This window comes from Petromyzon marinus, assembly GCF_048934315.1.
Source record: "Petromyzon marinus isolate PM22_M1 ecotype Great Lakes invasive population chromosome 85 unlocalized genomic scaffold, UKy_Petmar_22M1.pri1.0 chr85_unloc.1, whole genome shotgun sequence".
In the NCBI taxonomy this organism is placed as follows: domain Eukaryota; kingdom Metazoa; phylum Chordata; class Hyperoartia; order Petromyzontiformes; family Petromyzontidae; genus Petromyzon; species Petromyzon marinus.
Genome location: NW_027422646.1, coordinates 453,988 through 477,421, shown reverse-complemented (window position 1 = coordinate 477,421; position 23,434 = coordinate 453,988).

Here is a 23,434-nt window from a genome sequence, read left to right as displayed (position 1 = left end):
ATCCACTCACCACTCACCCATCCACTCACCTCACCCACTCACCCATCCACTCACTCACCTCACCCACCCATTCACGACCCATCCACTCACCCACTCACCCATCCACTCACCACTCACTCACCCATCCACTCACCCCACCACTTACGACTCACCCACCTATCCACTCACCCACCCATCCACTCACCACTCACCCATCCACTCACCTCACCCACCCATTCACGACCATCCACTCACCCCACCCACTCACCACTCACCCATCCACTCACCACTCACCCATCTACTCACCACTCACCACTCACCCATCCACTCACCATTCACCCACCCACTCACGACCCATCCACTCACTCATCCACTCACCACTCACCCAGCCATCCACTCACCACTCACCTCACCCACCCACTCACCACTCACCTCACCCACCCACTCACGACTCACCCATCCACTCACCACTCACCCACCCATCCACTCACCACCCACTCACGACTCACCCACTCACTCACCACTCAATCACCCATCCACTCACCACTCACCACCCACTCACGACTCACCCACTCACCCACCCAGAGAAAGCTGGGAGTCTGTGTGGTAGTGAATTTTATTCAGATTTAATAATGGCCAGTTCACAGTCTGTGTGTGTACCTGTGTGTCTGTGTGTGTGTCTGTGTGTGTATCTGTCTTCTGTCTGTGTGTCTGTGAGTCTGTCTGTGTGTCTGTGTGTAACTGTGTGTGTGTGTGCGTGTGTCTGTCTGTGTGTGACTGTACGTCTGTGTGTGTGACTGTGTGTGTCTGTCTGTGTGTGTGACTGTCTGTGTGTACGTCTGTGTGTGTACGTCTGTGTCTGTCTTCTGTCTGTGTGTCTGTGAGTCTGTCTGTGTGTGTGTCTGTGTGTCTGTGTGTGTGTGCGTGTGTGACTGTGTGTGAATGTGTGTGTGTACGTCTGTGTGTGTGTACGTCTGTGTGTGTGACTGTGTGTGTGACTGTGTGTGTGTCTGTGTGTGTGTCTGTGTGTGTGTCTGTGTGTGAGTGTCTGTGTGTGTGTATGTGTGTCTGTGTGTGTCTGTGTGTGTGTCTGTGTGTCTGTGTGTCTGTGTGTGTGTACGTCTGTGTGTCTGTGTGTGTCTGTGTATGTGTCTGTGTGTCTGTGTGTGTGTGACTGTGTGTGTGTCTGTGTGTGTCTGTGTCTGTGTGTGTGTACGTCTGTATGTGTCTGTGTATGTGTCTGTGTGTGTGTGTCTGTGTGTATGTGTGTCTGTGTGTGTGTCTGTGTGTGTGTCTGTGTGTATGTGTGTCTGTGTGTATGTGTGTGTCTGTATGTGTCTGTGTGTGTGACTGTGTGTGTGACTGTGTGTGTGTCTGTGTGTGTGTCTGTGTGTGTCTGTATGTGTCACCCACTCATCCACCCACTCATCCACCCACCAACTCACTCACCCACCCACGCACCCACCCACGCACTCACCCACTCACTCACTCACCCACTCACTCACTCACCCACCCACCCACTCAATCACCCACCCAGTCACTCACCCACTCACAAACTCACTCACCCACTCACCCACCCACTCACCCACTCACTCACCCACCCACCCACGCACCTACCCACTCACCCACTCACTCACCCACCCACCCTCACACAAAACCAACCAGACACTTGTAAACTGAATGCAAATGCTTTATTTGTGTATTTACATCTGAACATTACCCAAAGAATCACTCACAGACTCACCCAGACTCACTCAGACTCACTTAACTCAGCCACAGACTCACTCACAGACTCACCCACAGAGTCACTCACAGACTCACCCAGACTCACTCACAGACTCACCCAGACTCACTCACAGACTCACCCAAAGCTCCCACCTGTAGCCTTTCGCAGACTGTTGGGGCAAGTGCTGTTAGTAGCGAGTAGCAGCAGCACCTCACTCACCCAATACCCCACCCACTCACTCATCGACTCACTCACTTACCCACAAACCCACCCACTCACTCACCCACTAAGCCACCAGCCCAGCCACTAACCCACTCACTCACCCATTCATTCACCCACCCACTCAACAACCCACTCACCAATCCACTCACTCACCACTCACTCACCCACCCATTCACCCACTCTCTCACCCATTCACCCACTCACCACCCACCCACTCACTCACCCAGCATAATCGAGGCCTCATTCAGGCTCAACTTAGGATATGTGCGGTCTAGTTCAGGCTCAGCCTAGGATACGAGAGGCCTGGATCTAGTCAGGCATTTCCCAGGCCTGGTTCTAAATGAGGACTTGCCCAGGCCTGGTTCTAGTCGAGGCCTAGAGTTACATACTCAATCACACACACTCACCACTCACAATCACTCATCACACACTCACTCATTCACCCACTCATCACTCACTCACCCTCCCATGCACCCACTCACCTCACCCACTCGCCACTCATTCACTCACTCACCAACTCACTCACCCACCCACGCACCCACCCACACACTCACCCACTCACCCACCCACTCACTCACCCACCCACTCACTCACCCACTCACCCACCCACTCACTCACCCACCCACCCACCCACTTAATCACCCACCCACTCACCCAGTGATTCACCCACTCACAAACTCACTCACCCACTCAACCACCCACTCACTCACCCACTCACCCACCCACTCACTCACCCACCCACCCACGCACCTACCCACTCACTCACCCACCCACCCTCACACAAAACCAACCAGACACTTGTAAACTGAATGCAAATGCTTTATTTGTGTATTTACATCTGAACATTACCCAAAGAATCACTCACAGACTCACCCAGACTCACTCAGACTCACTTAACTCAGCCACAGACTCACTCACAGACTCACCCACAGAGTCACTCACAGACTCACCCACTGACTCACTCACAGACTCACCCACAGACTCACAGACTCACCCACTGACTCACTCACAGACTCACTCAGACTCACTCACAGATTCACCCAAAGCTCCCACCTGTAGCCTTTCGCAGACTGTTGGGGCAAGTGCTGTTAGTAGCGAGTAGCAGAAGCACCTCACTCACCCAATACCCCACCCACTCACTCATCGACTCACTCACTCACTTACCCACAAACCCACCCACTCACTCACCCACTAAGCCACCAGCCCAGCCACTAACCCACTCACTCACCCATTCATTCACCCACCCACTCAACAACCCACTCACCAATCCACTCACTCACTCACTCACCCACTCACTCACCACCCACCCACTCACTCACCACTCACCCACTCACTCACCCAACCATTCACCCACTCTCTCACCCATTCACCCACTCACCACCCACCCACTCACTCACCTAACCCACTCACCAAGCCACTCACTCACCCATTCACCCACTCACTCACCCAGCATAATCGAGGCCTCATTCAGGCTCAACTTAGGATATGTGCGGCCTAGTTCAGGCTCTGCCTAGGATACGAGAGGCCTGGATCTAGTCAGGCATTTCCCAGGCCTGGTTCTAGATGAGGCCTTGCCCAGGCCTGGTTCTAGTCGAGGCCTTACCCAGGTCTGGGTCTAGTCGAGACCTAGTCCACTCCTGGTTCTAGTCGAGGCCTTACCCAGGCCTGGATCTAGGCGAGGCCTTTCCCAGGCCTGGATCCAGGCGAGGCCTAGCCCAGGCCTGGTTCTAGTCGAGGCTTTGCCCAGGCCTAGATCTTTTCGAGGCCTAACCCAGGCTGGTTGTAGTGGAGGACTAGCCCAGCGTCCATTCTAGTCGAGGCCTAGCCCAGGCTTGGTTCTAATGGAGGCCTAGCCCAGGCTTGGTTCTAATGGAGGCCTAGCCCAGGGTTCTTTCTAGTCGAGGCCTAGCCCAGGCTTGGTCGTAGTGGAGGCATAGCCCAGGCCTGGTTCTAGTCGAGCGCTAGCCCAGGCCTGGATCTAGTCGAGGCCTAGTCCAGGCCTGGTTCTAGTCGAGGTCTAGTCCAGGCCTGGTTCTAGTCGAGGCCTTGACCAGGCCTGGTTATAGTCGAGGCATTGCTCAGGCCTGGTTCTCGTCGAGGCCTGATTGAGGCTCAACTTAGGATATGTGCGGCCTAGTTCAGGCTCAACCTAGGATACGAGAGGCCTGGATCTAGTCAGGCCTTGCTCTGGCCTGGTTCTAGGTGAGGCCTAGTCCAGGCCTGGATCTAGTCGAGGCTTTGCTCAGGCATGGTTCTAGTCGAGGCCTAGTCCAGGCCTGGTTCTAGTCGAGGCCTTGACCAGGCCTGGTTCTAGTCAAACCATTGCCCAGGCCTGGTTCTAGTCGAGGCCTAGCCCAGGCCTGGTTCTAGTCGAGGCTTTGCCCAGGCCTGGTTCTAGTGGAGGCCTAGCCCAGACCTAGTTCTAGTCTAGGCTTTGCCCAGGCCTATATCTATTCGAGGCCTAACCCAGGCTAGGTTCTATTGGAGGCCTAGCCCAGGCTTGGTTTTAGTCGAGGCCTAGCCCAGGCTTGGTTCTATTGGAGGCCTAGCCCAGGCTTGGCTCTAGTCGAGGCCTAGCCCAGGCTGTTGAGCCTTCCTCCGCCTGCGCCGCCTTCGTCGTAGCGGGCAGCCTCCTGTGCCACTCACTCACCTCACCCACCCATTCACCACTCACCTCACCCATCCACTCACCTCACCCACTCACCTCACCCATCCAATCACCACTCACTCACCCACCCATTCACCACTCACCTCACCCACTCACCACTCACCTCACCCATCCACTCACTCATCCATTCACCACTCACCCATCCACTCACGACTCACCCACCCATCCACTCACTCACCCATCCCCTCACCCACCCATTCACCACTCACCTCACCCACCCATTCACCACTCACTCACCCATCCACTCACTCACTCTCACTCACCCATCCACTCACCCATCCACTCACCACTCACTCACCCATCCACTCACCACTCACTCACCCACCCATTCACCACTCACCTCACCCACCCACCCATTCACCACTCACCTCACCCACTCACCACTCACCTCACCCATCCACTCACTCATCCATTCACCACTCACCCATCCACTCACGACTCACCCACCCATCCACTCACTCACCCATCCCCTCACCCACCCATTCACCACTCACCTCACCCACCCATTCACCACTCACTCACCCATCCACTCACTCACTCTCACTCACCCATCCACTCACCCATCCACTCACCACTCACTCACCCATCTACTCACCACTCACTCACCTCACCCACGCACTCACGACTCACCCACTCACCCACCCATCCACTCACCACTCACCCATCCACTCACCTCACCCACTCACCCATCCACTCACTCACCTCACCCACCCATTCACGACCCATCCACTCACCCACTCACCCATCCACTCACCACTCACTCACTCATCCACTCACCCCACCACTCACGACTCACCCACCTATCCACTCACCCACCCATCCACTCACCACTCACCCATCCACTCACCTCACCCACCCATTCACGACCCATCCACTCACCCCACCCACTCACCACTCACCCATCCACTCACCACTCACCCATCTACTCACCACTCACCACTCACCCATCCACTCACCACTCACCCACCCACTCACGACCCATCCACTCACCACTCACTCATCCACTCACCACTCACCCACCCATCCACTCACCACTCACCTCACCCACCCACTCACCACTCACCTCACCCACCCACTCACGACTCACCCATCCACTCACCACTCACCCACCCATCCACTCACCACCCACTCACGACTCACCCACTCACTCACCACTCAATCACCCATCCACTCACCACCCACTCACGACTCACCCACTCACCCACCCACCCAGAGAAAGCTGGGAGTCTGTGTGGTAGTGAATTTTATTCACATTTAATAATGGCCAGTTCACAGTCTGTGTGTGTACCTGTGTGTCTGTGTGTGTGTCTGTGTGTGTGTCTGTCTTCTGTCTGTGTGTGTCTGTGAGTCTGTCTGTGTGTCTGTCTGTGTGTAACTGTGTGTGTGTGCGTGTGTCTGTCTGTGTGTGACTGTACGTCTGTGTGTGTGACTGTGTGTGTCTGTCTGTGTGTGTGACTGTCTGTGTGTACGTCTGTGTGTGTACGTCTGTGTTTGTGTCTGTCTTCTGTCTGTGTGTCTGTGAGTCTGTCTGTGTGTGTGTCTGTGTGTGCGTGCGTGTGCGACTGTGTGTGAATGTGTGTGTGTACGTCTGTGTGTGTGTGTGTACGTCTGTGTGTGTGACTGTGTGTGTGACTGTGTGTGTGTGTCTGTGTGTGTGTCTGTGTGTGTGTCTGTGTGTGATGTCTGTGTGTGTCTGTGTGTATGTGTGTCTGTGTGTGTCTGTGTGTGTGTCTGTGTGTCTGTGTGTGTGTACGTCTGTGTGTCTGTGTGTGTCTGTGTGTGTGTCTGTGTCTGTGTGTGTCTGTGTGTGTGTACGTCTGTATGTGTCTGTGTATGTGTCTGTGTGTGTGTGTCTGTGTGTGTGTCTGTGTGTATGTGTGTCTGTGTGTGTGTCTGTGTGTGTGTCTGTGTGTGTGTCTGTGTGTGTGTCTGTGTGTGTGTCTGTGTGTATGTGTGTCTGTGTGTGTCTGTATGTGTCTGTGTGTGTGACTGTGTGTGTAACTGTGTGTGTGTCTGTGTGTGTGTCTGTGTGTGTCTGTATGTGTCACCCACTCATCCACCCACTCATCCACCCACCAACTCACTCACCCACCCACGCACCCACCCACGCACTCACCCACTCACTCACCCACTCACTCACTCACCCACCCACCCACTCAATCACCCACCCAATCACCCAGTCACTCACCCACTCACAAACTCACTCACCCACTCACCCACCCACTCACCCACTCACCCACCCACCCACGCACCTACCCACTCACTCACTCACCCACCCACCCTCACACAAAACCAACCAGACACTTGTAAACTGAATGCAAATGCTTTATTTGTGTATTTACATCTGAACATTACCCAAAGAATCACTCACAGACTCACCCAGACTCACTCAGACTCACTTAACTCAGCCACAGACTCACTCACAGACTCACCCACAGAGTCACTCACAGACTCACCCACAGACTCACTCACAGACTCACCCAAAGCTCCCACCTGTAGCCTTTCGCAGACTGTTGGGGCAATTGCTGTTAGTAGCGAGTAGCAGCAGCACCTCACTCACCCAATACCCCACCCACTCACTCATCGACTCACTCACTTACCCACAAACCCACCCACTCACTCACCCACTAAGCCACCAGCCCAGCCACTCACCCATTCATTCACCCACCCACTCAACAACCCACTCACCAATCCACTCACTCACCACTCACCCACTCACTCACCCACCCATTCACCCACTCTCTCACCCATTCACCCACTCACCACCCACCCACTCACTCACCTAACCCACTCACCAAGCCACTCACTCACCCATTCACCCACTCACCACCCACCCACTCACTCACCCAGCATAATCGAGGCCTCATTCAGGCTCAACTTAGGATATGTGCGGCCTAGTTCAGGCTCAGCCTAGGATACGAGAGGCCTGGATCTAGTCAGGCATTTCCCAGGCCTGGTTCTAAATGAGGACTTGCCCAGGCCTGGTTCTAGTCGAGGCCTAGAGTTACATACTCAATCACACACACTCACACACTCACCACTCACAATCACTCATCACACACTCATCACCCACTCACTCATTCACCCACTCATCACTCACTCACCCTCCCACGCACCCACTCACCTCACCCACTCGCCACTCACTCACTCACTCACCAACTCACTCACCCACCCACGCACCCACCCACACACTCACCCACTCACCCACCCACTCACTCACCCACCCACTCACTCACCCACTCACTCACTCACCCACCCACCCACTTAATCACCCACCCACTCACCCAGTCACTCACCCACTCACAAACTCACTCACCCACTCAACCACCCACTCACTCACTCACCCACTCACCCACCCACCCACGCACCTACCCACTCACTCACTCACCCACCCACCCTCACACAAAACCAACCAGACACTTGTAAACTGAATGCAAATGCTTTATTTGTGTATTTACATCTGAACATTACCCAAATAATCACTCACAGACTCACCCAGACTCACTCAGACTCACTTAACTCAGCCACAGACTCACTCACAGACTCACCCACAGACTCACTCACAGACTCACCCACTGACTCACTCACAGACTCACCCAGACTCACTCACAGACTCACCCAAAGCTCCCACCTGTAGCCTTTCGCAGACTGTTGGGGCAAGTGCTGTTAGTAGCGAGTAGCAGCAGCATCTCACTCACCCAATACCCCACCCACTCACTCATCGACTCACTCACTCACTTACCCACAAACCCACCCACTCACTCACCCACTAAGCCACCAGCCCAGCCACTAACCCCCTCACTCACCCATTCATTCACCCACCCACTCACCCACACACTCACCAACCCACTCACTCACCCACTCACTCACCCAGCATAATCGAGGCCTCATTCAGGCTCAACTTAGGATATGTGCGGCCTAGTTCAGGCTTAGCCTAGGATATGAGAGGCCTGGATCTAGTCAGGCATTTCCCAGGCCTGGTTCTAGATGAGGCCTTGCCCAGGCCTGGTTCTAGTCGAGGCCTAGCCCAGGCCTGGATCTAGTCGAGGCCTAGCCCAGGCCTCGATCTAGTCGAGGCCTAGCCCAGGTCTGTTTCTAGTCGATGCCTAGCCCAGGCCTGGTTCTAGTCAAAGCATTGCCCAGGCCTGGTTCTAGTCGAGGCCTTGCCCAGGTCTGGTTCTAGTCCAGGCCTAGTCCAGGCCTGGTTCTAGTCGAGGCCTTGACCAGGCCTGGTTCTAGTTGAGGCATTGCCGATGCCTGGTTCTAGTCGAGGCCTGATTCAGGCTCAACTTAGGATATGTGCAGCCTAGTTCAGGCTCAGCCTAGGATACGAGAGGCCTGGATCTAGTCAGGCCTTTCCCTGACCTGGTTCTAGGTGAGGCCTAGCCCAGGCCTGGATCTAGTCGAGGCCTTGCCCAGGCCTGGTTCTATTCGAGGCCTTGCCCAGGCCTGGTTCTAGTCGAGGCCTTGACCAGGCCTGGTTCTAGTCAAAGAATTGCCCAGGCCTGGTTCTAGTCGAAGCCTTGCCCAGGCTTGGTACTAGTCTAGGCCTAGTCCAGGCCTGTTTCTAGACGAGGCCTTGACCAGGCCAGGCTCCAGTTGAGGCATTGCCCAGGCCTGGTTCTAGTCGAGGCCTAGCCCAGGCCTGGTTCTAGTCGAGACTTGCTCTAGCCTGTTTCTAGTCGAGGCCTAGCCCAGGACTGGTTCTAGTCGAGGCATTGCCGAGACCTGGTTGTAGTCGAGGCCTGATTCAGGCTCAACTTAGGATATGTGCAGCCTAGTTCAGGCTCAGCCTAGGATACGAGAGGCCTGGATCTAGTCAGGCCTTGCCCTGACCTGGTTCTAGGTGAGGCCTAGTCCAGGCCTGGATCTAGTCGAGGCCTTGCCCAGGCCTGGCTCTAGTCGAGGCCTTGTCCAGGCCTGGTTCTAGTCGAGGCCTTGACCAGGCCTGGTTCTAGTCAAAGAATTGCCCAGGCCTGGTTCTAGTCGAGGCCTTGCCCAGGCTTGGCACTAGTCGAGGACTAGTCCAGGCCTGGTTCTAGACGAGGCCTTGACCAGGACTGGTTCAAGTCGAGGCCTTGCCCGGGCCTGGTTCTCGACAAGGTCTTGCCCAGGCCTACTTATAGTCGAGGCCTAGCCCAGGCCTGGTTCTATTCGATGCCTTTCCCAGGCCTGGTTGTAACTGAGGCCTTGCCCAGGCCTGGTTCTTGAAGAGGCCTTGTGCAGGCCTGGTTCTAGTGGAGGCCTAGCCCAGGCCTAGTTCTATTCGAGGCCTAACCCAGGCTGGTTGTAGTGGAGGCCTAGCCCAGGGTTCATTCTAGTCGAGGCCTAGCCCAGGCTTGGTTCTATTGGAGACCTAGCCCAGCGTTCATTCTAGTCGAGGCCTAGCCCAGGCTTGGTTCTAATGGAGGCCTAGCCCAGGCTTGGATCTATAAGGAGGCCTAGCCTAGGGCTTGGTTCTAGTTGAGGCCTAGCCCAGGGTTCGTTCTAGAGGAGGCCTAGCCCAGGCTTGGTCGTAGTGGAGGCATAGCCCAGGCCTGGTTCTAGTCGAGGCCTAGCCAGGCCTGGATCTAGTCGAGGCCTAGTCCAGGCCTGGTTCTAGTCGAGGCCTAGTCCAGGCCTGGTTCTAGTCGAGGCCTTGACCAGGCCTGGTTCTGCTGCCCCGAGTAGAGGACTGTCCACCCCTCATGGTGGCAGGAACCAGAACCGGTCCACCGGACCTCCTGAATGCCACAGAGATCCAGGCGGCACAGGTCCAGCTCCCAACAGAGGAGTGGCAGGTTCTCCTCCGCAGTGAGCGTTCGAACATTCCACGTGGCCACCCGTAGTGGTTTTTCGTTGTTTCTGGAGGAGCCCCGAGGGTAGAGATTCAATCTCCTGGCTCTGCCAATTGGGGTTTGGCCAGGAGACGTCATAGACGCCTGTCCCCCCGGGGCCTCCGGCACAAGCTTATTAGTTATATACTTAATTCGCGGTTTAGTGGTAATTTATTGAAGGTGGAGGGGTTACCAGCCCCTCGCACCCGTCCAGAGCCCCCGTTTAGCCACTGTGGTGGTCACAGACGCCAGGAGGGGAGGAGCCAATCAAAATTGGACCTCACCCCACAGCACTGTCCACGACAGAGTTGCCCGTCCGGCACCGCGAGGAGGTAATGAAAAGCTGTCACATGGAAAGAGCTGTGATCACGGTGATGGTGATGATGGTGGTATTAATATTTTCTGATGTTACCAAGGTTATGATGTTGCTGATGAAGTTTGCCATTGTTTGAATTAAATAATTGAAGCAATGGAGATGTTTGGAGTTACTCACATACTCAATCACACACACTCACACACTCACCACTCACAATCACTCATCACACACGCACCCTCCCACGCACCCACTCACCTCACCCACTCGCCACTCATTCACTCACTCATCCACCCACTCACTAACTCACCAACTCACTCACCCACCCACGCACCCACCCACGCACTCACCAAATCACTCACTCACCCACTCACTCACCTCACTCACCCACTCACTCACCCACCCACTCACCCACTCATTCACCCACCCACCCACTCAATCACCCACCCACTCACCCAGTCACTCACCCACTCACAAACTCACTCACCCACTCAACCACCCACTCACTCACTCACCCACTCACTCACCCACCCACTCACCCACTCACTCACCCACCCACTCACCCACCCACCAACGCACCTACCCACTCACCCACCCACCCACACACCTACCCACTCACTCACTCACCCACCCACCCTCACACAAAACCAACCAGACACTTGTAAACTGAATGCAAATGCTTTATTTGTGTATTTACATCTGAACATTACCCAAAGAATCACTCACAGACTCACCCAGACTCACTCAGACTCACTTAACTCAGCCACAGACTCACTCACAGACTCACCCACAGACTCACCCACAGACTCACCCACTGACTCACTCACAGACTCACCCAGACTCACTCACAGACTCACCCAAAGCTCCCACCTGTAGCCTTTCGCAGACTGTTGGGGCAAGTGCTGTTAGTAGCGAGTAGCAGAAGCACCTCACTCACCCAATACCCCACCCACTCACTCATCGACTCACTCACTCACTTACCCACAAACCCACCCACTCACTCACCCACTAAGCCACCAGCCCAGCCACTAACCCACTCACTCACCCATTCATTCACCCACCCACTCAACAACCCACTCACCAATCCACTCACTCACTCACTCACCCACTCACTCACCACCCACCCACTCACTCACCACTCACCCACTCACTCACCCAACCATTCACCCACTCTCTCACCCATTCACCCACTCACCACCCACCCACTCACTCACCTAACCCACTCACCAAGCCACTCACTCACCCATTCACCCACTCACTCACCCAGCATAATCGAGGCCTCATTCAGGCTCAACTTAGGATATGTGCGGCCTAGTTCAGGCTCTGCCTAGGATACGAGAGGCCTGGATCTAGTCAGGCATTTCCCAGGCCTGGTTCTAGATGAGGCCTTGCCCAGGCCTGGTTCTAGTCGAGGCCTTACCCAGGTCTAGGTCTAGTCGAGACCTAGTCCACTCCTGGTTCTAGTCGAGGCCTTACCCAGGCCTGGATCTAGGCGAGGCCTTGCCCAGGCCTGGATCCAGGCGAGGCCTAGCCCAGGCCTGGTTCTAGTCGAGGCTTTGCCCAGGCCTAGATCTTTTCGAGGCCTAACCCAGGCTGGTTGTAGTGGAGGCCTAGCCCAGCGTCCATTCTAGTCGAGGCCTAGCCCAGGCTTGGTTCTAATGGAGGCCTAGCCCAGGCTTGGTTCTAATGGAGGCATTTCCCTGGGCTTGGTTCTAGTTGAGGCCTAGCCCAGGGTTCGTTCTAGAGGAGGCCTAGCCCAGGCTTGGTTCTAGTGGAGGCCTAGCCCAGGGTTCTTTCTAGTCGAGGCCTAGCCCAGGCTTGGTCGTAGTGGAGGCATAGCCCAGGCCTGGTTCTAGTCGAGCGCTAGCCCAGGCCTGGATCTAGTCGAGGCCTAGTCCAGGCCTGGTTCTAGTCGAGGCATTGCTCAGGCCTGGTTCTCGTCGAGGCCTGATTGAGGCTCAACTTAGGATATGTGCGGCCTAGTTCAGGCTCAACCTAGGATACGAGAGGCCTGGATCTAGTCAGGCCTTGCTCTGGCCTGGTTCTAGTCGAGGCCTAGTCCAGGCCTGGTTCTAGTCGAGGCCTTGACCAGGCCTGGCTCTAGTCGAGGCCTTGTCCAGGCCTGGTTCTAGTCGAGGCCTAGCCCAGGACTGGTTCTAGTCGAGGCTTTGCCCAGGCCTATATCTATTCGAGGCCTAACCCAGGCTAGGTTCTATTGGAGGCCTAGCCCAGGCTTGGTGTTAGTCGAGGCCTAGCCCAGGCTTGGTTCTATTGGAGGCCTAGCCCAGGCTTGGCTCTAGTCGAGGCCTAGCCCAGGCTGTTGAGCCTTCCTCCGCCTGCGCCGCCTTCGTCGTAGCGGGCAGCCTCCTGTGCCACTCACTCACCTCACCCACCCATTCACCACTCACCTCACCCATCCACTCACCTCACCCACTCACCTCACCCATCCACTCACCACTCACTCACCCACCCATTCACCACTCACCACACCCACTCACCTCACCCATCCACTCACTCATCCATTCACCACTCACCCATCCACTTACGACTCACCCACCCATCCACTCACTCACCCATCCCCTTACCCACCCATTCACCACTCACCTCACCCACCCATTCACCACTCACTCACCCATCCACTCACTCACTCTCACTCACCCATCCACTCACCCATCCACTCACCACTCACTCACCCATCCACTCACCACTCACTCACCCACCCATTCACCACTCACCTCACCCACCCACCCACTCACCCATTCACCACTCACCTCACCCACTCACCACTCACCTCACCCATCCACTCACTCATCCATTCACCACTCACCCATCCACTCACGACTCACCCACCCATCCACTCACTCACCCATCCCCTCACCCACCCATTCACCACTCACCTCACCCACCCATTCACCACTCACTCACCCATCCACTCACTCACTCTCACTCACCCATCCACTCACCCATCTACTCACCACTCACTCACCTCACCCACCCACTCACGACTCACCCACTCACCCACCCATCCACTCACCACTCACCCATCCACTCACCTCACCCACTCACCCATCCACTCACTCACCTCACCCACCCATTCACGACCCATCCACTCACCCATCCACTCACCACTCACTCACCCATCCACTCACCCCACCACTCACGACTCACCCACCTATCCACTCACCCACCCATCCACTCACCACTCACCCATCCACTCACCTCACCCACCCATTCACGACCCATCCACTCACCCCACCCACTCACCACTCACCCATCCACTCACCACTCACCCATCTACTCACCACTCACCACTCACCCATCCACTCACCACTCACCCACCCACTCACGACCCATCCACTCACCACTCACTCATCCACTCACCACTCACCCACCCATCCACTCACCACTGACCTCACCCACCCACTCACCACTCACCTCACCCACCCACTCACGACTCACCCATCCACTCACCACTCACCCACCCATCCACTCACCACCCACTCACGACTCACCCACTCACTCACCACTCAATCACCCATCCACTCACCACTCACCACCCACTCACGACTCACCCACTCACCCACCCACCCACCCAGAGAAAGCTGGGAGTTTGTGTGGTAGTGAATTTTATTCAGATTTAATAATGGCCAGTTCACAGTCTGTGTGTGTACCTGTGTGTCTGTGTGTGTGTCTGTGAGTGTGTCTGTCTTCTGTCTGTGTGTGTCTGTGAGTCTGTCTGTGTGTCTGTCTGTGTGTAACTGTGTGTGTGTGCGTGTGTCTGTCTGTGTGTGACTGTACGTCTGTGTGTGTGACTGTGTGTGTCTGTCTGTGTGTGTGACTGTCTGTGTGTACGTCTGTGTGTGTACGTCTGTGTTTGTGTCTGTCTTCTGTCTGTGTGTCTGTGAGTCTGTCTGTGTGTCTGTGTGTCTGTGCGTGTGTGACTGTGTGTGAATGTGTGTGTGTACGTCTGTGTGTGTGTGTACGTCTGTGTGTGTGACTGTGTGTGTGACTGTGTGTGTGTGTCTGTGTGTGTGTGTGTCTGTGTGTGTGTCTGTGTGTGAGTGTCTGTGTGTGTGTCTGTGTGTGTCTGTGTGTGTCTGTGTGTGTGTACGTCTGTGTGTCTGTGTGTGTCTGTGTATGTGTCTGTGTGTCTGTGTGTGTGTGACTGTGTGTGTGTCTGTGTGTGTCTGTGTCTGTGTGTGTCTGTGTGTGTGTACGTCTGTATGTGTCTGTGTATGTGTCTGTGTGTGTGTGTCTGTGTGTGTGTCTGTGTGTATGTGTGTCTGTGTGTGTGTCTGTGTGTGTGTCTGTGTGTGTGTCTGTGTGTATGTGTGTCTGTGTGTGTCTGTATGTGTTTGTGTGTGTGACTGTGTGTGTGACTGTGTGTGTGTCTGTGTGTGTGTCTGTGTGTGTCTGTATGTGTCACCCACTCATCCACCCACTCATCCACCCACCAACTCACTCACCCACCCACGCACCCACCCACGCACTCACCCACTCACTCACTCACCCACTCACTCACCCACCCACTCAATCACCCACCCACTCACCCAGTCACTCACCCACTCACAAACTCACCCACTCACCCACCCACTCACCCACTCACTCACCCACCCACCCACGCACCTACCCACTCACCCACTCACTCACTCACCCACCCACCCTCACACAAAACCAACCGGACACTTGTAAACTGAATGCAAATGCTTTATTTGTGTATTTACATCTGAACATAACCCAAAGAATCACTCACAGACTCACCCAGACTCACTCAGACTCACTTAACTCAGCCACAGACTCACTCACAGACTCACCCACAGACTCACTCACAGACTCACCCAAAGCTCCCACCTGTAGCCTTTCGCAGACTGTTGGGGCAAGTGCTGTTAGTAGCGAGTAGCAGCAGCACCTCACTCACCCAATACCCCACCCACTCACTCATCGACTCACTCACTCACTTACCCACAAACCCACCCACTCACTCACCCACTAAGCCACCAGCCCAGCCACTCACCCATTCATTCACCCACCCACTCAACAACCCACTCACCAATCCACTCACTCACCACTCACCCACTCACTCACCCACCCATTCACCCACTCTCTCACCCATTCACCCACTCACCACCCACCCACTCACTCACCTAACCCACTCACCAAGCCACTCACTCACCCATTCACCCACTCACCACCCACCCACTCACTCACCCAGCATAATCGAGGCCTCATTCAGGCTCAACTTAGGATATGTGCGGCCTAGTTCAGGCTCAGCCTAGGATACGAGAGGCCTGGATCTAGTCAGGCATTTCCCAGGCCTGGTTCTAAATGAGGACTTGCCCAGGCCTGGTTCTAGTCGAGGCCTAGAGTTACATACTCAATCACACACACTCACACACTCACCACTCACAATCACTCATCACACACTCATCACCCACTCACTCATTCACCCACTCATCACTCACTCACCCTCCCACGCACCCACTCACCTCACCCACTCGCCACTCATTCACTCACTCACCAACTCACCCACCCACGCACCCACACACTCACCCACTCACAAACTCACTCACCCACTCAACCACCCACTCACTCACTCACCCACCCACGCACCTACCCACTCACTCACCCACCCACCCTCACACAAAACCAACCAGACACTTGTAAACTGAATGCAAATGCTTTATTTGTGTATTTACATCTGAACATTACCAAAATAATCACTCACAGACTCACCCAGACTCACTCAGACTCACTTAACTCAGCCACAGACTCACTCACAGACTCACCCACAGAGTCACTCACAGACTCACCCACTGACTCACCCACAGACTCACTCACAGACTCACTCACAGACTCACCCACAGAGTCACTCACAGACTCACTCACAGACTCACCCAAAGCTCCCACCTGTAGCCTTTCGCAGACTGTTGGGGCAAGTGCTGTTAGTAGCTAGTAGCAGCAGCACCTCACTCACCCAATACCCCACCCACTCACTCATCGACTCACTCACTCACTTACCCACAAACCCACCCACTCACTCACCCACTAAGCCACCAGCCCAGCCACTTACCCACTCACTCACCCATTCATTCACCCACCCACTCAACAACCCACTCACCAACCCACTCACTCACCACTCACCCACTCACTCACCCACCCATTCACCCACTCTCCCACCCATTCACCCACTCACCACCCACCCACTCACTCACCCAGCATAATCGAGGCCTCATTCAGGCTCAACTTAGGAAATGTGCGGCCTAGTTCAGGCTCAGCCTAGGATACGAGAGGCCTGGATCTAGTCAGGCATTTCCCAGGCCTGGTTCTAGATGAGGCCTTGCCCAGGCCTGGATCTAGTCGAGGCCTGGTTCTAGTCGAGGCCTAGCCTAGGCCTGGTTCTAGTCGAGGTCTAGCCCAGGCCTGGATCTAGTCGAGGCCTTGCCCAGCCCTGGTTCTAGTCAAAGCATTGCCCAGGCCTAGTTCTAGTCGAGGCCTTGCCGAGGCCTGGTTCTTGTCGAGGCATTGCCGAGGCCTGGTTCTAGTCGAGGCCTGATTCAGGCTCAACTTAGGATATGTGCAGCCTAGTTCAGGCTCAGCCTACGATACGAGAGGCCTGGATCTAGTCAGGCCTTGCCTTGACCTGGTTCTAGGTGAGGCCTAGTCCAGGCCTGGATCTAGTCGAGGCCTTGCCCAGGCCTGGTTCTAGTCGAGGCCTTGACCAGGCCTGGTTGTAGTCAAAGAATTGCCCAGGCCTGGTTCTAGTCGAGGCCTTGCCCAGGCTTTGAACTAGTCGAGGCCTAGTCCAGGCCTGGTTCTAGACGAGGCCTTGGCCAGGACAGGTTCCAGTTGAGGCATTTCCCAGGCCTGGTTCTAGTCGAGGCCTAGCCAAGGCCTGGTTCTAGTCGAGACCTTGCTCTAGCCTGTTTCTAGTCGAGGCCTAGCCCAGGGCTGGTTCTAGTCGAGGCATTGCCGAGGCCTGGTTCTAGTCGAGGCCTGATTCAGGCTCAACTTAGGATATGTGCAGCCTAGTCCAGGCCTGGTTCTAGTCGAGGCCTAGTCCAGGCCTGGTTCTAGTCGAGGCCTTGACGAGGCCTGGTTCTGCTGCCCCGAGTAGAGGACTGTCCACCCCTCATGGTGGCAGGAACCAGAACCGGTCCACCGGACCTCCTGAATGCCACAGAGATCCAGGCGGCACCGGTCCAGCTCCCAACAGAGGAGTGGCAGGCTCTCCTCCGCAGTGAGCGTTCGAACATTCCACGTGGCCACCCGTAGTGGTTTTTCGTTGTTTCTGGAGGAGCCCCGAGGGTAGAGATTCAATCTCCTGGCTCCGCCAATTGGGGTTTGGCCAGGAGACGTCATAGACGCCTGTCCCCCCGGGGCCTCCGGCACAAGCTTATTAGTTATATACTTAATTCGCGGTTTAGTGGTAATTTATTGAAGGTGGAGGGGTTACCAGCCCCTCGCACCCGTCCAGAGCCCCCGTTTAGCCACTGTGGTGGTCACAGACGCCATGAGGGGAGGAGCCAATCAAAATTGGACCTCACCCCACAGCACTGTCCACGACAGAGTTGCCCGTCCGGCACCGCGAGGAGGTAATGAAAAGCTGTCACATGGAAAGAGCTGTGATCACGGTGATGGTGATGATGGTGGTATTAATATTTTCTGATGTTACCAAGGTTATGATGTTGCTGATGAAGTTTGCCATTGTTTGAATTAAATAATTGAAGCAATGGAGATGTTTGGAGTTACTCACATACTCAATCACACACACTCACACACTCACCACTCACAATCACTCATCACACACGCACCCTCCCACGCACCCACTCACCTCACCCACTCGCCACTCATTCACTCACTCATCCACCCACTCACTGACTCACCAACTCACTCACCCACCCACGCATCCACCCACGCACTCACCAAATCACTCACTCACCCACTCACTCACCTCACTCACCCACTCACTCACCCACCCACTCACCCACTCATTCACCCACCCACCCACTCAATCACCCACCCACTCACCCAGTCACTCACCCACTCACAAACTCACTCACCCACTCAACCACCCACTCACTCACTCACTCACCCACTCACTCACCCACCCACTCACCCACTCACCCACTCACTCACCCACCCACCAACGCACCTACCCACTCACTCACCCACCCACCCACCCACACACCTACCCACTCACTCACCCACCCACCCTCACACAAAACCAACCAGACACTTGTAAACTGAATGCAAATGCTTTATTTGTGTATTTACATCTGAACATTACCCAAAGAATCACTCACAGACTCACCCAGACTCACTCAGACTCACTTAACTCAGCCACAGACTCACTCACAGACTCACCCACAGACTCACTCACAGACTCACCCACTGACTCACTCACAGACTCACCCAGACTCACTCACAGACTCACCCAAAGCTCCCACCTGTAGCCTTTCGCAGACTGTTGGGGCAAGTGCTGTTAGTAGCGAGTAGCAGAAGCACCTCACTCACCCAATACCCCACCCACTCACTCATCGACTCACTCACTCACTTACCCACAAACCCACCCACTCACTCACCCACTAAGCCACCAGCCCAGCCACTAACCCACTCACTCACCCATTCATTCACCCACCCACTCAACAACCCACTCACCAATCCACTCACTCACTCACCCACTCACTCACCACCCACCCACTCACTCACCACTCACCCACTCACTCACCCAACCATTCACCCACTCTCTCACCCATTCACCCACTCACCACCCACCCACTCACTCACCTAACCCACTCACCAAGCCACTCACTCACCTATTCACCCACTCACTCACCCAGCATAATCGAGGCCTCATTCAGGCTCAACTTAGGATATGTGCGGCCTAGTTCAGGCTCTGCCTAGGATCCGAGAGGCCTGGATCTAGTCAGGCATTTCCCAGGCCTGGTTCTAGATGAGGCCTTGCCCAGGCCTGGTTCTAGTCGAGGCCTTACCCAGGTCTGGGTCTAGTCGAGACCTAGTCCACTCCTGGTTCTAGTCGAGGCCTTACCCAGGCCTGGATCTAGGCGAGGCCTTGCCCAGGCCTGGATCCAGGCGAGGCCTAGCCCAGGCCTGGTTCTAGTCGAGGCTTTGCCCAGGCCTAGATCTTTTCGAGGCCTAACCCAGGCTGGTTGTAGTGGAGGCCTAGCCCAGCGTCCATTCTAGTCGAGGCCTAGCCCAGGCTTGGTTCTAATGGAGGCCTAGCCCAGGCTTGGTTCTAATGGAGGCATTTCCCTGGGCTTGGTTCTAGTTGAGGCCTAGCCCAGGGTTCGTTCTAGAGGAGGCCTAGCCCAGGCTTGGTTCTAGTGGAGGCCTAGCCCAGGGTTCTTTCTAGTCGAGGCCTAGCCCAGGCTTGGTCGTAGTGGAGGCATAGCCCAGGCCTGGTTCTAGTCGAGCGCTAGCCCAGGCCTGGATCTAGTCGAGGCCTAGTCCAGGCCTGGTTCTAGTCGAGGCATTGCTCAGGCCTGGTTCTCGTCGAGGCCTGATTGAGGCTCAACTTAGGATATGTGCGGCCTAGTTCAGGCTCAACCTAGGATACGAGAGGCCTGGATCTAGTCAGGCCTTGCTCTGGCCTGGTTCTAGGTGAGGCCTAGTCCAGGCCTGGATCTAGTCTCGGCTTTGCTCAGGCATGGTTCTAGTCGAGGCCTAGTCCAGGCCTGGTTCTAGTCGAGGCCTTGACCAGGCCTGGCTCTAGTCGAGGCCTTGTCCAGGCCTTGTTCTAGTCGAGGCCTAGCCCAGGACTGGTTCTAGTCGAGGCTTTGCCCAGGCCTATATCTATTCGAGGCCTAACCCAGGCTAGGTTCTATTGGAGGCCTAGCCCAGGCTTGGTGTTAGTCGAGGCCTAGCCCAGGCTTGGTTCTATTGGAGGCCTAGCCCAGGCTTGGCTCTAGTCGAGGCCTAGCCCAGGCTGTTGAGCCTTCCTCCGCCTGCGCCGCCTTCGTCGTAGCGGGCAGCCTCCTGTGCCACTCACTCACCTCACCCACCCATTCACCACTCACCTCACCCATCCACTCACCCCACCCACTCACCTCACCCATCCACTCACCACTCACTCACCCACCCATTCACCACTCACCTCACCCACTCACCTCACCCATCCACTCACTCATCCATTCACCACTCACCCATCCACTTACGACTCACCCACCCATCCACTCACTCACCCATCCCCTCACCCACCCATTCACCACTCACCTCACCCACCCATTCACCACTCACTCACCCATCCACTCACTCACTCTCACTCACCCATCCACTCACCCATCCACTCACCACTCACTCACCCATCCACTCACCACTCACTCACCCACCCATTCACCACTCACCTCACCCACCCACCCACTCACCCATTCACCACTCACCTCACCCACTCACCACTCACCTCACCCATCCACTCACTCATCCATTCACCACTCACCCATCCACTCACGACTCACCCACCCATCCACTCACTCACCCATCCCCTCACCCACCCATTCACCACTCACCTCACCCACCCATTCACCACTCACTCACCCATCCACTCACTCACTCTCACTCACCCATCCACTCACCCATCCACTCACCACTCACTCACCCATCTACTCACCACTCACTCACCTCACCCACCCACTCACGACTCACCCACTCACCCACCCATCCACTCACCACTCACCCATCCACTCACCTCACCCACTCACCCATCCACTCACTCACCTCACCCACCCATTCACGACCCATCCACTCACCCACTCACCCATCCACTCACCACTCACTCACCCATCCACTCACCCCACCACTCACGACTCACCCACCTATCCACTCACCCACCCATCCACTCACCACTCACCCATCCACTCACCTCACCCACCCATTCACGACCCATCCACTCACCCCACCCACTCACCACTCACCCATCCACTCACCACTCACCCATCTACTCACCACTCACCACTCACCCATCCACTCACCACTCACCCACCCACTCACGACCCATCCACTCACCACTCACTCATCCACTCACCACTCACCCACCCATCCACTCACCACTGACCTCACCCACCCACTCACCACTCACCTCACCCACCCACTCACGACTCACCCATCCACTCACCACTCACCCACCCATCCACTCACCACCCACTCACGACTCACCCACTCACTCACCACTCAATCACCCATCCACTCACCACTCACCACCCACTCACGACTCACCCACTCACCCACCCACCCACCCAGAGAAAGCTGGGAGTTTGTGTGGTAGTGAATTTTATTCAGATTTAATAATGGCCAGTTCACAGTCTGTGTGTGTACCTGTGTGTCTGTGTGTGTGTCTGTGTGTGTGTCTGTCTTCTGTCTGTGTGTGTCTGTGAGTCTGTCTGTGTGTCTGTCTGTGTGTAACTGTGTGTGTGTGCGTGTGTCTGTCTGTGTGTGACTGTACGTCTGTGTGTGTGACTGTGTGTGTCTGTCTGTGTGTGTGACTGTCTGTGTGTACGTCTGTGTGTGTACGTCTGTGTTTGTGTCTGTCTTCTGTCTGTGTGTCTGTGAGTCTGTCTGTGTGTCTGTGTGTCTGTGCGTGTGTGACTGTGTGTGAATGTGTGTGTGTACGTCTGTGTGTGTGTGTGTACGTCTGTGTGTGTGACTGTGTGTGTGACTGTGTGTGTGTGTGTCTGTGTGTGTGTCTGTGTGTGTGTCTGTGTGTGAGTGTCTGTGTGTGTGTCTGTGTGTGTCTGTGTGTGTCTGTGTGTGTCTGTGTGTGTGTACGTCTGTGTGTCTGTGTGTGTCTGTGTATGTGTCTGTGTGTCTGTGTGTGTGTGACTGTGTGTGTGTCTGTGTGTGTCTGTGTGTGTGTACGTCTGTATGTGTCTGTGTATGTGTCTGTGTGTCTGTGTGTGTGTCTGTGTGTATGTGTGTCTGTGTGTGTGTCTGTGTGTGTGTCTGTGTGTGTGTCTGTGTGTGTGTCTGTGTGTGTGTCTGTGTGTATGTGTGTCTGTGTGTGTCTGTATGTGTTTGTGTGTGTGACTGTGTGTGTGACTGTGTGTGTGTCTGTATGTGTCACCCACTCATCCACCCACTCATCCACCCACCAACTCACTCACCCACCCACGCACCCACCCACGCACTCACCCACTCACTCACTCACCCACTCACTCACTCACCCACCCACCCACTCAATCACCCACCCACTCACCCAGTCACTCACCCACTCACAAACTCACCCACTCACCCACCCACTCACCCACTCACCCACTCACTCACCCACCCACCCACGCACCTACCCACTCACCCACTCACTCACTCACCCACCCACCCTCACACAAAACCAACCGGACACTTGTAAACTGAATGCAAATGCTTTATTTGTGTATTTACATCTGAACATTACCCAAAGAATCACACACAGACTCACCCAGACTCACTCAGACTCACTTAACTCAGCCACAGACTCACTCACAGACTCACCCACAGAGTCACTCACAGACTCACCCAGACTCACTCACAGACTCACCCAGACTCACTCACAGACTCACCCAAAGCTCCCACCTGTAGCCTTTCGCAGACTGTTGGGGCAAGTGCTGTTAGTAGCGAGTAGCAGCAGCACCTCACTCACCCAATACCCCACCCACTCACTCATCGACTCACTCACTCACCCACAAACCCACCCACTCACTCACCCACTAAGCCACCAGCCC